Below are 17,113 nucleotides of genomic sequence, written 5' to 3' on the forward strand. Positions count from 1 at the left end.
GTGAAGCGTCCGGGATGAAAATCAGCACCTCCAAATCCGAGGCCATGGTTCTCGACCGGAAAAAGGTGCTGTGCCCTCTTCAGGTCGGTGGAGTGTCCTTGCCTCAAGTGGAGGAGTTTAAGTATCTCGGGGTCTTGTTCACGAGTGAGGGACGGATGGAGCGTGAGATCGATAGACGGATCGGTGCAGCATCTGCAGTGATGCGGTCGCTGTATCGGACCGTCGTGGTGAAGAGAGAGCTGAGTAAGCTCTCGATTTACGATTTACAGAGGTGTTATGAGGTTAGGAAAACAGCATTTTTTTTCATTTTAGAAGTGTTTATTTCTGTGTAACGTTGACATAATACGAGCTGCACGGCATGAAGCTCGCTCTATGGTAGACAAAGCCACAAACCAGAATTGGCACAAAAAAAAAATCTGCCCATAGGGGACAAAACCACGAACCGGACAACATTGTTGTAAAAAGCTGTAAAAAGCCACAAACCGATTGTAGACAAAGCCACAAACCAGAAATGGCACAAAAAACTCTGCCCATGTTAGACAAAGTCACAAACCGGACAACATTGTTGCAACAATTATTCAATTTTAAATTATTGTTTGGTGATATATACACGGATAGTGAACATCGACATCGAACATATGTGTGAAATACCAAGTGTTCCAATACTTTTGGAGGGCCCCCCCATGACTCTTAATTGGACTAAGTGGTTGAAGATGTGTGTGTGTTTGTGTGTGTATCCTAACCTTATGATGAGTGTGGCATTATGAGTGTTTTGTTTATGAATGTTTCATTTTCACTGTTGCTGCACTTTGTGTGAAATCATAGTCATATCGTATATCATACTGATATGACAATATTGGGATATGATCATTTGGCCATATTGTACAGCCCTACTGTCAACTAGCTGAAAACTTTGAATATAATGTTTAAAGTGGCAGGGGGTTAAAAGGGCTGTAATTAGGGGGGTCTGGTGCTGGAGCTGAAAGACAAAAAAAAAAAAAGTTTAAAAAGGCAGAGATGTATGTACAGCCAGAGAAAAAAATGCACTTTGACGTTAACGTGCGCCGCTAAGTTTTCCTGATCGTTGACTCAATGGTTGGTAATGGACCCTGGTTAATGCTTTTTGGCCTACCTGAGGACTTTTCAACTCGAAGTTTGTCCTGCAGTAAGGTGTCTGTATCATTTTAAAGTGGTTTAGCATATGGACATTTAGCATTTGCTGGCTAAGTAAATGCATTGGATGAGAGCTAATTCAGCTAACTCAGCTGGCTACAGAGACTACCTGTTCATCATTCCGGCCTGGAGATGACGACTAGTCATTTGTGAAGTGCTAACAGTGTGCCAATGGAAGATATCCTTTCCTGGAGATCACTCACTGGAGCTTAAGCCTGAACCAGCAGACGGGTGGCAGCATCACCATCTTAAGACATGGTTTGGTTTCTTCCTCTTCACCTGAACTTGGATAAGAGTCCATACATGTTGAACTACTAAACCAGGTACCTCTTTATTTTGGTTTTGCTCCGAGAGTGAGGCGACCGTTAAGTTCTGGACTTCGCCGCTTCCAAGCATCACTCAGGCCTGCAACTATAAGCTTTTGGTAACTGAATAAGCTGGCTGGTGTGTGTGTGTGGTTGGTGAGTGGGCCACTCACATAGAGTATATAGTGCAAAATTTGGGATAAAATGTGTTTTGTGAGCTCTGTATTTTTTCTGTTATATGTTCAGTAAATAAGTTCAAGCTTAATTATGGTTTGGTCATTTTGGAGTAGTCTGAGTGTGTGTGGCTGTGATTTGATTTGACCACTGTGTGTTGAAGGGTTAATTAAGTGTAATACTGTGCTTAAAGGGCACATGAGACTAAAGAGACAGTAAGTTAAATAAAGTAGTTAACCTTCATTAGTCTCTAATACTAAATATAAGAGCTCGGGGAGCCCTTACCTAGTACCTTGGGTAAAGGTGGGCTACAACTGTATATGAGAAATATGGTAGATTTACACAGAAATGCCACGGATTCCAGGCTTGGGGAGTAACAGAATACATGTAACGGCGTTACGTAATTAGGATACAAAAAAAGGTAACTGTATTCCGCTACAGTTCCAGAAAAAAATACGTATTCAGATTACAGTTATTTAGTAAAAATGGGGATTACGAGGTCTGTTAGAAAAGTATCCGACCTTATTATTTTTTTTAAAAAACCATATGGATTTGAATCTCGTGTGATTGCATCAGACAAGCTTGAACCCTCGTGCACATGCATGAGTTTTTTCATGCCTGTCGGTTGCGTCATTCGCCTGTGAGCAGGCTTTGAGTGAGGTGTGGTCCACCCCTCTCGTCTATTTTTTATTGCGAATAAATGTCTGAACTATTTGGATGTTTCCTGCATCAATTTTTTTCCAGAAACTGTGAGAGACCTCCAGGTGGACACTGTTCGAAAAATTAATATGGCTTTCAGGGACGATTTTATGGGGATTAAACAGATTACGGGGTGTTACTGCTGCTTTAAGGACGGCCCACAACTGCTGAGAGCGCGGCGCGCTCCCAGCCCCCATCAACAGGCTGACACTCCGCTGGAACAACTAGATCATTTCCAACGTGAAAGCTTTGTCGCAAAGCAACGCCGTGATGAAACTTCACGGGACTTGTTTGGGCATGTCCAGCTCATGCACAATCACAATCGGATATTCACACGACTGGAAAGCAACCGGAATCCGTCTGAAATCCACCTTTAAGCCATCCTGTGAGACCAACACCGAGGTGGTTTTGTCCTGCGTAATGAACGGCTCCGTGGCACGTCCCTCCGCTTTTCTTTCCATGAAAAAAAACTCCTGTAACGGTGGAATGTGCCGGAAAAAGTGCTGATGTCCACATCTTCTGCCTTTTTGTGAAAGTCAGACGAGGTCCCTGATCAACAAAGCTTTCACGTTGGAAATTATCTGGTTGTTTCAGCGGGGTCTGAGCCTGTCGATGGGGGCTGGGAGCGCGCTGCGCTCTCAGAAGTTGTGGGCCATCCTGTTTAATCCCCATAAAATCATCCCTGAAAGCCATATTAATTTTTCGAACGGTGTCCACCTGGAGGTCTCTCACAGTTTCTGGAAAAAAAATTGATGCAGCAAAGATCCAAATTGTTCAGACATTTATTCGCAATAAAAAATAGATGAGAGGGGTGGACCACACCTCACTCCAAGCCTGCTCACAGGCAAATGACGCAACCGACAGGCATGAAAAACTCACACATGCGCACGAGGGTTCAAGTTTGTCTGACGCAATCACACGTGATTCAAATCCATATGGTTTTTTTTTTTAAATAATAAGGTCGGATACTTTTCTAACAGACCTCGTACTTCGCAGGATTACAATTTTAATGGATTTTATGATATCTGTATATAATATTTTTTTTCTTTGAAACGAAAACGTCCCTTCATGGACAGCGACATGACGTCTCCTAACCGGGCAAAATATTGATGAAGTACATGAATTTTAATGCATTTTCAATGGAGATTCGCGACTGAACACACTCAGAAAAATGCTCGCAAAATACGTGTTAAAATGTCATTTTGACCTGGATATCGAGCCAGTAAAATGAAATGACATTAAATTATGTCAGGAAAGTATTAAATTTCCCAAATATTAGTGTTTAAAGTTACACAGATCTGCGATGTATATTTTTACACAATTATCCTTTATTGACCGAGTTTCATTCATGAAGTCAGTGTGGGTGTGACTGTGAGCGGCACAGCGCGGGTCATTATAATCTCATTATTTTAAGGTGCAAATTTAAAAAAAATCCCCAGTCTTGTCGAACAATTTTAATGACTAACGACAAGTATTTTAACTAGACATTGTTCTAACAGTGGAAAATATCAACTAGACATAAGTGAAGAGTTAATGGTCCGTGTCATCGGGTGACACGGCAGGAAACATACAGTTGTTTATCATCCAAATATCACGGACAAAGTGACAAGAAGAACCAAAACCACTTACTTATGGAAGGAAATATTGTCTCCCTTGTTCCTCCGTTTGTGGCTTTGCCAACATGCGCAGCTTTCCGGCATATTCCACCTGTTTCTTGAACTTCTATGCACGTAAATCACTAACTTGCCCGGAATTAAAATGGCGACCACGCCTCCTTACTGACAGTATTTACTTAATGGTTTTCATTATGCTTTTGTTCTTATTTTGAAAGTTCAATAAGTGGACTGATATGTTAAACATGGTGCAAATGCTATGTGAAAGACTAAAGTAAGATAATTTTATGTTTACTGAACAAGTAGCAGACTTTTTTGTTTTGTGCCTGAGTTTTCATTATCCTTCATTTGTTTGGCATTTTTTGTTGAAAATTTAGCAGGTGAACACTGGGTGTGTTTTAAACTATATTGTGGTGCTCTTAATTCATAATGTGAAGTAAAACAGAGCATGCCATGTAAAAGAAACAGTTTTATTTTTGCTTAATAAACTGTACTATGTGGTCAAGACTATTTATATTTAGTTTCTTTTGTCTGTATTAACATATTTGATATTGGAGTAATCCAGAAGTAATTGAAAGTAATCAAATTACATTACTTTAATATTATGGTACTTGGATTCCGTTACTGACTACATTTTTCAACAGTTAACTAGTAACTCGGAAAATATCGGAACTATCGGAATACAGTTTTAAAGTAACCCTCCCAACCCTGGTGGATTCAGAGCGGTTTCCGCCATGTTGGATTAGGAGCCAGAGAGAGAGAGAGACCAGCGGTCGGCACTATTTAACAACTCTAAGTCTGATGCTCAAACTTTCATGGGCTTTTCCTCAAATATAAGACAGTTTTTTTCAAATACTTAGTTCTCCCCACCCCTCCCGAATATCCTGTGGTTGAAAAAAACTTTTAATATATAATGGGGATGTTTGCTGAGTTTCCACATCAGTCAAAAGTGCCTACCGAGACCAGCGAGTGAGTTCACTGTACCTCTCTGCTCTGATTGGCTGCCACAATGCCCTTCCTGTAATGCTTTGCTGTCCACCATGCGACTTATGATGTCACTGCTGGTCTCAACCCTCCCTGCTGTAAGTAGTTCAAGGTTGTCTGTCCTTTTCCAAAATTTTCCCTTCAAAGTTTGATTGCATTGGTAATCTCGTATTAAGAATCCCCCACTTAAAAGCTAATAAATAAAATGGTAGTGGTGCCAGTAAAAATTATTTTTCTTTGTAACCATCAACTCCACCAGGTGATTTCATTGATGAACTCTTCCCATCTGCGCAAAGTGATCTTAATCAGTGAAACCACCTGAAGGAATTACAAAGAAAACCTGCATCCTCTTGGCCCCTTCTGGAATCAGTTTGACAACTGTGCCTTAAGTTTTAAAAAGCTTAAGGGCTTTATTTTAAAGAGCTGTGACTCTTTAAAATAAACGCGCACTCGCTGCATAAAAAAAAAAAATAATAATAATAATGTTAAATGACTGTTTTTGAGCTGCACCACACCATGCAGTAGAGAACAGAGCGCACTTCCACAGAGGCATAAAATAACACCGAAACTGGTGCGGCATGGCACACGTGACGTGACTGTGTGCACACATTAAAACGCGAACACACGCAGCTGCATGTATGAACAAATGCTGTTAAAGGCTGAATACGCTCATATTTCGGGCGTATTTAAATGAAACACAAAGCTGCAATGAGCAGCTCTATGAATACGCCACTGTGAAAGCCCCTTTAAAGGTGCCCTATACCTTTAAGTTTTATGTTGGATGCCCTTCCTGAAGCAACTCCTGTTTTACCTGGACAAATGCACACACTCCCCTCCAACTGCCACCTTATCATGGTGGGGGAGTTTGCGTACCTGGTTGATCCTAGGGGCTATGTTGTCAGGGGCTTTGTGCCCAAGGCAAACAGGTCCTAGGTGACGGGTCAGACGAAGGGCAGTTCAGAAGCTCCCATGACCAGTACAAAATCAAGGAGCGAGACGTCGCCCGGTATGACGGAGCTGGGGCCCCACCCTGAAGCCAGGCCTGGGGTTGGGGCTCACGCGCAAATGACTGCTGGTTGGGTCTTAGCCCATGGGGCCCGGCCGGGCTCAGCCCGAAAGAGCGACGTGGGCCCGCCCACGTGTGGGTTCACCACCTGCAGAGGGGGCCATGGGGGTCGGGTGCAGAGAGGATTGGGTGGCAGTCAACGGCGGGTGGCCCTGTGACCCACTCCGCGCTCACAGCCCCTGGCTGTTGGGACATGGAATGTCAACTCACTTGGGGGGGAAAGGAGCCTGAGCTTGTGTGGGAGGTTGAGAGATACCGACTAGAGATAGTCAGGCTCACGTCCACACACAGCTTGGGCTCTGGTACCCAACTCCTGGAGAGGGGCTGGACGCCCCAATTTTCTGGCGTTGCCCATGGGGAGAGGCAGAGAGCTGGGGTAGCATTGCGCATTGCTCCCCAGCTCAGTCGCTGGGGAGCAATGTGTTGGAGTTCACTCCGGTGAATGAGAGGGTCGCGTCCCTACGCCTTCGGGTCAGGGACAGGTCTCTCACTGTTGTCTTGGCCTATGGGCCGAGCGGCAGTGCAGAGTACCCGACCTTCTTGGAGTCCCTGGGAGGGCTACTAGATAGTGCTCTGACTAGAGAGTCCATTGTTCTCCTGGGGGATTTCAACGCCCACATGGGCGGCAACAGTGAGACCTGGAGGGGGGCGATCGGGAAGCACGGCCTCCCCGATCTGAACCCGAGTGGTGTTCAGTTGTTGGACTTCTGTGCTCATCACAATTTGTCCATCACGAACACCATGTTCGAGCACAAGGGTGTCCATAAGTGCACGTGGCACCAGGACACCCTGAGCCGGAGGTCGATGATCGACTTTGTAGTCGTATCATCTGACCTTCGGCCACGTGTCTCGGACACTCAGGTGAAGAGAGGGGCTGAGCTGTCGACCGATCACCACCTGGTGGTGAGTTGGACCCGCTGGGAGGGGAGGAATCCAGTCAGACCTGGCAAGCCCAAACGTATCGTGAGGGTCTGCTGGCAACGAGTGGCAGAACCCTGTGTCAGCGAGGTCTTCAACTCCCAACTCTGGGAGAGCTTCTCCCAGATCCCGGGTGAGGTTGGAGACATGGCGTCTGAGTGGAGCATGTTCTCCACCTACATTGTCGATGTGGCCGCTCGTAGCTGTGGCCACAAGGTCTCTGGGGCCTGTCGCGGCGGGAATCCCCGAACCCGGTGGTGGATGCCGGAAGTAAGGGATGCCGTCAAGCTGAAGAAGGAGTCCTACTTGTCTTTGTTGGTAAGTGGGACCCCGGAGGCAGCTGACAGGTACCAGCAGGCCAACCGTGCTGCAGCCCGTGCGGTCGCAGAGGCAAAAACTCGGGTCTGGGAGGAGTTCGGGGAGGCCAAGGAGGAGGACTATTGGTCAGCCTCAAAGAAATTCTGGCAAACCGTCCAACGCCTCAGGAGGCGGAAGCAGCTTTCCACTGGCACTGTCTACGGTGCGGGTGGGGAGCTGTTGACCCTGACTGGGGATGTTGTCGGGCGGTGGAAGGAATACTTCGAGGATCTTCTCAATCCCATTGTCACGTCTTCTGAAGAGGAAGCTGAGACTGACATATCAACTCCAAAAATTTCATAGGGTACATTAACATGTGTCAATTCAACAATGTCTCTGCAGCGAGATGACTTGAATTTTTAGTAGTCTTTTTTAAACCGTGCAGTCATGAGTTTTCTTTTTTGTTTGTTTTTACGGGGGGGCTTATGTCAGTACATGTTCTTTTGCAGATTTGAAGGGATGTGGTGGTTGAGAGGTCACCAGTGTGTTTGTGAACGTTGGAATATGAGGCATCAGTGAAAGCAAACTGAGCTTCTGAATCAGATGGAGAAGTGTGACATAAATGCAGTCTATTAGTCATGTTTGATATGACCTCACCAGCTACTCCTGTTCTGTGGAAGCAGCTGCCTGTTAATAGAATAATGCTAGAAACAACTCCAAGCAGTTTTAACTGCCATTACTTCCCTTCTAGAAAATTTTTGCAAGCAATGCAACACTGCTTCCAGGAGCAGTTTACAACCCCAATTCCAGTGAAGTTGAGACGTTGTGTGAAATGTAAATAAAAACAGAATACAAATCCTCTTCAACCTATATTCAGTTGAATACACCACAAAGATAAGATATTTAACGTTCAAACAGACATTTTTGTTTTGTGCAAATATCTGCTCATTTTGAAATGGATGCCTGCAACACATTTCAAAAAAGCTGGGACAGGGCAACAAAAGACTGGAAAAGTTGATGAATGCTCAAAGAACACCTGTTTGGAACATTCCACAGGTGAACAGGTTAATTGAGGATCTTACCATGTGGGCACAGGAACACTTCAGAAAACCATTATCAATTAACACAGTTCGTCACTACATCTACAAGTGCAAGTTAAAACTCTACCATGTAAAGCGAAAGCCATACATCAACAACATCTGGAAACACCGCCACCTTCTCTGAGCCCGAGCTCATTTGACATGGACAGATGCAAAGTGGAAAAGTGTGCTGTGGTTTGATGAGTCCACATTTCAAATTGTTTTTGGAAAACATGGACATTGTGTCCTCCGGACAAAAGAGAAAGAAGACCGTCCAGATTGTTACCAGCACAAAGTTTAAAAGCCAGCATCTGTGATGGTATTTGCGCATCGGGACGGAGCCGCTCATGGCGCACAACAAAAAGCACGTCCGTGTTGGAAGTCTCACAGGACAAGTTGTGACATGCCCAGCTGTTCTCGAATACTCACTCGACTGAAAAGCCACCGAAAGCCATCTGAATCTTCCGAATGGTTTCCAACACGGACGTGCTTTTTGTTGTGCGCCATGAGCGGCTCCGTCCCGACGCGCGAATTCCTCCGCACGTCTTTCATTACAAAATCTCCTGTAATAGTGGAATGTGCCGCAAAAGTGCTGATGTACAGCTCTTCCACAATTTCTGTGGTAGTCAGACGACGTCCCGGATCAACACAGCCTTCACTTTGGAAATGATCTGGTCGTTTCAGCCTGCCGATGGCTGCTCGGAGCACGGCGCGCCCTGCGCCGTTGTGGGCCGTCTTTAATCCAGTTGTAATGGTCCTTAATCTGTGTGACGCCCAGAGTATCTTCACCGAAAGCCGTCTGAATCTTGCGAATGGTTTCCACCTGGCTGTCTCTCACAGTTTCTGGAAAAATTTGATTCAGCGCTGCTCCAATCTCTCAGCCATTTTCCTGACAATGAAAATCCGACAAGGGGGGTGGACCAGTGCTCACTCAAAGCCTGCCCACAGGCGAATGATGCAACCGACAGCCGTGAAAAAACTCACGCATGCGCACAAAGGTTCAAGCTTGGCTGATGCAAGCGCATGATTCAAATCCATATAGTTTTTTAAAAAAATAAAAAGGTCGGATAGTTTTCTAACAGACCTCGTATTTGCACAAAAACAAAGTTTATCAGTTTGACCATTAAAAATCTTGTCTTTGTGGTGTATTCAGTTGAATATAGGTTGAAGAGGATTTGCAAATCATTGTATTCTGTTTTTATTTACATTTTACACAACGTCCCAACTTCATTGGAATTTGGGTTGTAGTTTCTGAAGCAGTGTTTTTGGTTAGTTTTAGTTTTTGCATGGATTTGTGGAGAAGGCAAGTTTTTATTGTTCTGCTGTGACAGAGCAGAACACGTTTATGTAGGTCATTATCTTTCAATCTGTTCACTACAGCACTTCGGTCCATGAGCTTACCAAGTAGAAAAACGTCAGATCACTGGCTGACTTCACATTTTGGGCTTCCTGGTTGCAGATGTTGTATCTTAACCAGGTCACACAAGTTAAAATTGTTTTTTCACTTTAATTGTTTTTCAGAAGCTGCACAGCATTCAACTTCAACTTCAACTTTTTTTCTTATATAGCACCAATTCACAACAAACAGTTGCCCCAAGGCGCTCCATACTGTAAGGCAAGGCCATACAACAATTATGAAAAACCCCAACGGTCAAAACGACCCCCTATGAGCAAGCACTTGGCCACAGTGGGAAGGAAAAACTCCCTTTTAACAGGAAGAAACCTCCAGCAGAACCAGGCTCAGGGAGGGGCAGTCTTCTGCTGAGACTGGTTGGGGCTGAGGGAAAAAACCAGGAAAAAGACATGCCGTGAAGGGGGGCAGAGATCGATCACTAATGATTAAATGCAGAGTGATGCATACGGAGCAAAAAGAGAAAGAAACAGTGCATCATGGGAACCCCCCCACAATCTACGTCTAAAGCAGCATAACCAAGGGATGGTCCAGGGTCACCCGATCCAGCCCTAACTATAAGCCTTAGCGAAAAGGAAAGTTTTAAGCCTAATCTTAAAAGTAGAGAGGGTATCTGTCTCCCTGATCTGAATTGGGAGCTGGTTCCACAGGAGAGGAGCCTGAAAGCTGAAGGCTCTGCCTCCCATTCTACTCTTACAAACCCTAGGAACTACAAGTAAGCCCGCAGTCTGAGAGCGAAGCGCTCTAATGGGGTAATATGGTACTACGAGGTCCCTAAGATAAGATGGGACCTGATTATTCAAAACCTTATAAGTAAGAAGAAGAATTTTAAATTCTATTCTAGAATTAACAGGAAGCCAATGAAGAGAGGCCAACACGGGTGAGATATGCTCTCTCCTGCTAGTCCCCATCAGTACTCTAGCTGCAGCATTCTGAACCAACTGAAGGCTTTTTAGGGAACTTTTAGGACAACCTGATAATAATGAATTACAATAGTCCAGCCTAGAGGAAATAAATGCATGAATTAGTTTTTCAGCATCACTCTGAGACAAGACCTTTCTGATTTTAGAGATATTGCGTAAATGCAAAAAAGCAGTCCTACATATTTGTTTAATATGCGCTTTGAATGACATATCCTGATCAAAAATGACACCAAGATTTCTCACAGTATTACTAGAGATCAGGGAAATGCTATCCAGAGTAACGATCTGGTTAGACACCATGCTTCTAAGATTTGTGGGGCCAAGTACAATAACTTCAGTTTTATCTGAGTTTAAAAGCAGGAAATTAGAGGTCATCCATGTCTTTATGTCTGTAAGACAATCCTGCAGTTTAGCTAATTGGTGTGTATCCTCTGGCTTCATGGATAGATAAAGCTGGGTATCATCTGCGTAACAATGAAAATTTAAGCAATACCGTCTAATAATACTGCCTAAGGGAAGCATGTATAAAGTGAATAAAATTGGTCCTAGCACAGAACCTTGTGGAACTCCATAATTAACTTTAGTCTGTGAAGAAGATTCCCCATTTACATGAACAAACTGTAATCTATTAGACAAATATGATTCAAACCACCGCAGCGCAGTGCCTTTAATACCTATGACATGCTCTAATCTCTGTAATAAAATTTTATGGTCAACAGTATCAAAAGCAGCACTGAGGTCCAACAGAACAAGCACAGAGATAAGTCCACTGTCCGAAGCCATAAGAAGATCATTTGTAACCTTCACTAATGCTGTTTCTGTACTATGATGAATTCTAAAACCTGACTGAAACTCTTCAAATAGACCATTCCTCTGCAGGTGATCAGTTAGCTGTTTTACAACTACCCTCTCAAGAATCTTTGAGAGAAAAGGAAGGTTGGAGATTGGCCTATAATTAGCTAAGATAGCTGGGTCAAGTGATGGCTTTTTAAGTAATGGTTTAATTACTGCCACCTTAAAGGCCTGTGGTACATAACCAACTAACAAAGATAGATTGATCATATTTAAGATTGAAGCATTAAATAATGGTAGGACTTCCTTGAGCAGCCTGGCAGGAATGGGGTCTAATAAACATGTTGATGGTTTGGATGAAGTAACTAATGAAAATAACTCAGACAGAACAATCGGAGAGAAAGAGTCTAACCAAATACCGGCATCACTGAAAGCAGCCAAAGATAACGATACATCTTTGGGATGGTTATGAGTAATTTTTTCTCTAATAGTCAAAATTTTATTAGCAAAGAAAGTCATGAAGTCATTACTAGTTAAAGTTAATGGAATACTCAGCTCAATAGAGCTCTGACTCTTTGTCAGCCTGGCTACAGTGCTGAAAAGAAACCTGAGGTTATTCTTATTTTCTTCAATTAGTGATGAGTAGAAAGATGTCCTAGCTTTACGGATGGCTTTTTTATAGAGCAACAAACTCTTTTTCAAGGCTAAGTGAAGATCTTCTAAATTAGTGAGACGCCATTTCCTCTCCAACTTACGGGTTATCTGCTTTAAGCTACGAGTTTGTGAGTTATACCACGGAGTCAGACACTTCTGATTTAAAGCTCTCTTTTTCAGAGGAGCTACAGCATCCAAAGTTGTCTTCAAAGAGGATGTAAAACTATTGACGAGATACTCTAACTCCCTTACAGAGTTTAGGTAGCTACTCTGCTCTGTGTTGGTATATGACATTAGAGAACATAAAGAAGGAATCATATCCTTAAACCTAGTTACAGCGCTTTCTGAAAGACTTCTAGTGTAATGAAACTTATTCCCCACTGCAGGGTAGTCCATCAGGGTAAATGTAAATGTTATTAAAAAATGATCAGACAGAAGGGAGTTTTCAGGGAATACTGTTAAGTCTTCTATTTCCATACCATAAGTCAGAACAAGATCTAAGATATGATTAAAGTGGTGGGTGGACTCATTTACTTTTTGAGCAAAGCCAGTTGAGTCTAATAATAGATTAAATGCAGTGTTGAGGCTGTCATTCTCAGCATCTGTGTGGATGTTAAAATCGCCCACTATAATTATCTTATCTGAGCTAAGCACTAAGTCAGACAAAAGGTCTGAAAATTCACAGAGAAACTCACAGTATCGACCAGGTGGACGATAGATAATAACAAATAAAACTGTTTTTTGGGACTTCCAATTTGGATGGACAAGACTAAGAGACAAGCTTTCAAATGAATTAAAGCTCTGTCTAGGTTTTTGATTAATTAATAAGCTGGAATGGAAGATTGCTGCTAATCCTCCGCCTCGGCCCGTGCTACGAGCATTCTGACAGTTAGTGTGACTCGGGGGTGTTGACTCATTTAAACTAACATATTCATCCTGCTGTAACCAGGTTTCTGTTAGGCAGAATAAATCAATACGTTGATCAATTATTATATCATTTACCAACAGGGACTTAGAAGAGAGAGACCTAATGTTTAATAGACCACATTTAACTGTTTTAGTCTGTGGTGCAATTGAAGGTGCTATATTATTTTTTATTTTTGAATTTTTATGCTTAAATAGATTTTTGCTGGTTATTGGTGGTCTGGGAGCAGGCACCGTCTCTACGGGGATGGGGTAATGAGGGGATGGCAGGGGGAGAGAAGCTGCAGAGAGGTGTATAAGACCACAGCTCTGCCTCCTGGTCCCAACGCTGGACAGTCACAGTTTGGAGGATCCAAGAAAATTGGCCAGATTTCTAGAAATGAGAGCTGCTCCATCTAAAGTGGGATGGATGCCGTCTCTCCTAACAAGACCAGGTTTTCCCCAGAAGCTTTGCCAATTATCAATGAAGCCCACCTCATTTTTTGGACACCACTCAGACAGCCAGCAATTCAAGGAGAACATGCGGCTAAACATGTCACTCCCGGTCTGATTGGGGAGGGGCCCAGAGAAAACAACAGAGTCCGACATTGTTTTTGCAAAGTTACACACCGATTTAATGTTAATTTTAGTGACCTCCGATTGGCGTAACCGAGTGTCATTACTGCCGACGTGAATTACAATCTTACCAAATTTACGCTTAGCCTTAGCCAGCAATTTCAAATGTCCTTCGATGTCGCCTGCTCTGGCCCCCGGAAGACAATTGACAATGGTTGCTGGTGTCGCTAACTTCACATTTCTCAAAACAGAGTCGCCAATAACCAGAGTTTGATCCTCGGCGAGTGTATCGTCAAGTGGGGAAAAACGGTTAGAGATGTGAACGGGTTGACGGTGTACACGGGGCTTCTGTTTAGGGCTACGCTTCCTCCTCACAGTCACCCAGTCAGCCTGCTTTCCCGACTGCCCGGGATCTGCCAGGGGGGAACTAACGGCGGCTAAGCTACCTTGGTCCGCACCGACTACAGGGGCCTGGCTAGCTGTAGAATTTTCCACGGTGCGGAGCCGAGTCTCCAATTCGCCCAGCCTGGCCTCCAAAGTTAAGAATAAGCTGCACTTATTACAAGTACCGTTACTGCTAAAGGAGGCCGAGGAATAACTAAACATTTCACACCCAGAGCAGAAAAGTACGGGAGAGACAGGAGAAGCCGCCATGCTAAATCGGCTAAGAGCTAGTAGCTACGCAACCTAGCGGATTCCTAAAAACACACAAAGTGAATAATGTGTAAATAATTTAGAGGTGATTCAGCAGAAGGAGTGCCCCAATCAAGGCACCAAACAGGCCATGAAGCAGCACAGGCAACGCACGACAACAGCGAACGCACGACAACGGTGCTAAAATAAAATAAAAATCGACTAAACACGCTGTGGAGCAGCACAGATAACGCACGACAACAGTGCTAAAAAAAAATAAAAAAAATAAAAACGAAAGCGTTAGCAAGCTAGTTAGCTTGCCAACGCTGATGAAAGTTAGCTGATAAAAAGTGCTCCGTCGCGATGTTTCGACCGTTAGAGGTCTTCCTTAGGCGTTGGAGCACAGTAAAGTAAAAAAAAAAAAAGTAAAAAAGTCTTGAAAAAGACTGTTAGTTCAAGTCCAAAGCAGCAGGTAGCAGTCTCTGTGTAAACAGTCCCAACAGAGAGCCAAAATTCTGATGCAATCTCACTCCGAAGACCAAGTCAGCAAAGTCCACGTTCCGCTTCCTCAATCAAGGCGTCGGTCTGATGACAGCCATCACAGCTAATTTATGAAATATACCACTCAACACTTTAACAGCATACCGTGCTTTAGTATTTCATGTAACAATAGTGCATATTATATAATGCTAGGATGACTTTGTGGCACAGTGCTGTGATACAGATTAATTCAAATGACTTTTTTCTGCAGTGATGTCAATGCCATGTTTCTGTATCACCCTTATACTAAGGACGTTCCAGTCTGATTTCAAGTTTGGGATGGTGGCTAATTCAATTCTGATAGCAAGAGGCAAGCGGTAGCTGCAAACACACAGGCGATTGTCTCAAATAGAACCAAATATCCTAACAAGGGCAAAAACAAGGCATAGTAAAAGGATACAAAATAAACACACAAGCAGAGTTCAGAGTCTAACACTCAAGGAATCAGAGAAGCACACAAAAGTAAACAGGCAAATTCAGAATGCTCACAATCCAAAGGATGCAATGTGAAACAACTGGCAAACTAACAGGGACAGAGGTGTAGCTTACATGCAAAACAAACTCATGAGTAAATGAAAGTCAGGTGTGTGAAAAAGTCAAAGGTCAAAAAACAAGAAGGTGGCAAAACACTAACAGCATCAGAAGGTGAGTAAAGGATAAAACATAATAATTAAACATCAAAAGATGTCTAAAACCACAGAACCAAACACACACACACACACAAAATGATAGAACTCAAAAGAGCAGTATAAGGTAACACTCAAGATTAACGTCAAACAAATAAGATCTGAACAAAAAACAATGAACTCAAACAGGAAAGCAATGTGGAACTCAGAAGTGCATAACAGCCAGCAGAGGAAAAATTAACACGAAGGCAAACACATGAAAAGGAACAATCATAAATCTAACTACCAGGAGAACTGAACCATATCCAAAAACTAAGCCAAGAACAAAAGTAACGTGCAACTGAAAATGGTAGAATACCTGAACCAGGTGAACAAAACATGAAGAACCAATGGGACACATGCAGGAGACAAAACACAGACCAAGGATGGAACACAGATGCAGGAGAGAGACCAATGACAAAGACAAAGGATGACCCACAAAAAGGACACACACAGATAACAAACAATGACAGGGGACAGGACCCTAACTCCAAGGCACAGACATGAACACAGGACCTGGAAGTACGCACACGCACCGGCACTTGGTTGAGCTGGTACAGTTGTTTTCTCTGCAATATGTTTCAACAATGATCCTGCTAAATTTTACACAAGTACATTAGATCTAGTTGCTAAATGACTCATTTACTACTTACTTACTAATGACTCATTTAGCCTCAGAGTCCTCTACTGGATCCAACATATAATCCCCCCTGCCTCCGACAGAAAGCCGTCTTCGGAATCTGAACAGGTGTAATCAATATCTGGTATGAGGGTTTAGCCGGCAGGTAGTCTTCTGTACTCGACACCCAATCCGGGAGTTTACGCGCCTCAAACAGCATATCCAGGTTGTATAAATTGGGAAGTAATCAATGACCATATTTTGGAAACATCATATTGACTACATCTGTAAGAAAAGCAAACAGAGGATGTATTTTCTCCATCGTTTAAGATTGTTTGGAGCTACATGACAGATAGTCCTACTGTTTTATATACTTCTGTTATTCTCAGTGTACTGCAGTATTGTAATGCTGTGTGGTACAGCTGCCTGTCCACTTCTGTAAAATCTGGACTGAAACACTTGTTAAAAATCTCTTCATAAATTGTTGGTCAGCCTTTAGAGGGTCTATATGAGACCTCTTATCACAACAACACAATAAGGCTGGCAAAAAACATGATCTCTGACACTAACCATGTTCTGAGCAGTGAATATGTCCTTCCATCTGGACGCCAATGCAGTATTCCACGGTTTAATAAGATGAGACTGAAACATTCTTTTGTGCATCAGTTGATACTTAAACTAAATAAGGAGCTTAATGCATAACAACATTATCAAGGCTGCAATGCGAGTAAATTTTTGTTGTATGGATTGTTTGTGAAATATCTGTCTTATTTGTCTTGTTTATGTATTGTGTTGTAACGGAGCTGCTGTATATGTAAGACAAATTTCAGATTTCTGATCTGACAATGAAGTATTATCTGTCAGTGTCCGGTGATTGTATTAATTATTTATATACCCGGCTGGACATAATAAGACATAATGAGAGCGCACTGCTTCATTCATGTCATTTCATGACTGTATGTCTGTGACCATGGGTCATATACAGAGGAATACACTGTTCATACTTGTATTGTCCGCTCAATAAGAGGGATTCAATAAAATGCAGTGTTTTTTATGGTGTGTGGTTTATTTTTTTGACATGACACACAC

The 17,113-nt window shown here is 43.0% G+C and overlaps 1 long non-coding RNA gene across 1 annotated transcript; it reads left to right on the forward strand.

Moving 5' to 3' along the window:
* The first annotated feature begins 8,662 nt into the window (after window positions 1–8,662).
* Window positions 8,663–16,821, forward strand: LOC117520406. Its single transcript, XR_004563637.1, has 3 exons — window positions 8,663–8,676; window positions 10,243–10,247; window positions 16,661–16,821. It is a non-coding gene; the product is annotated as an uncharacterized LOC117520406 (long non-coding RNA).
* Window positions 16,822–17,113: the final 292 nt, after the last annotated feature.

Source organism: Thalassophryne amazonica, chromosome 11 (genome assembly GCF_902500255.1).
Source record: "Thalassophryne amazonica chromosome 11, fThaAma1.1, whole genome shotgun sequence".
Lineage (NCBI taxonomy): Eukaryota > Metazoa > Chordata > Actinopteri > Batrachoidiformes > Batrachoididae > Thalassophryne > Thalassophryne amazonica.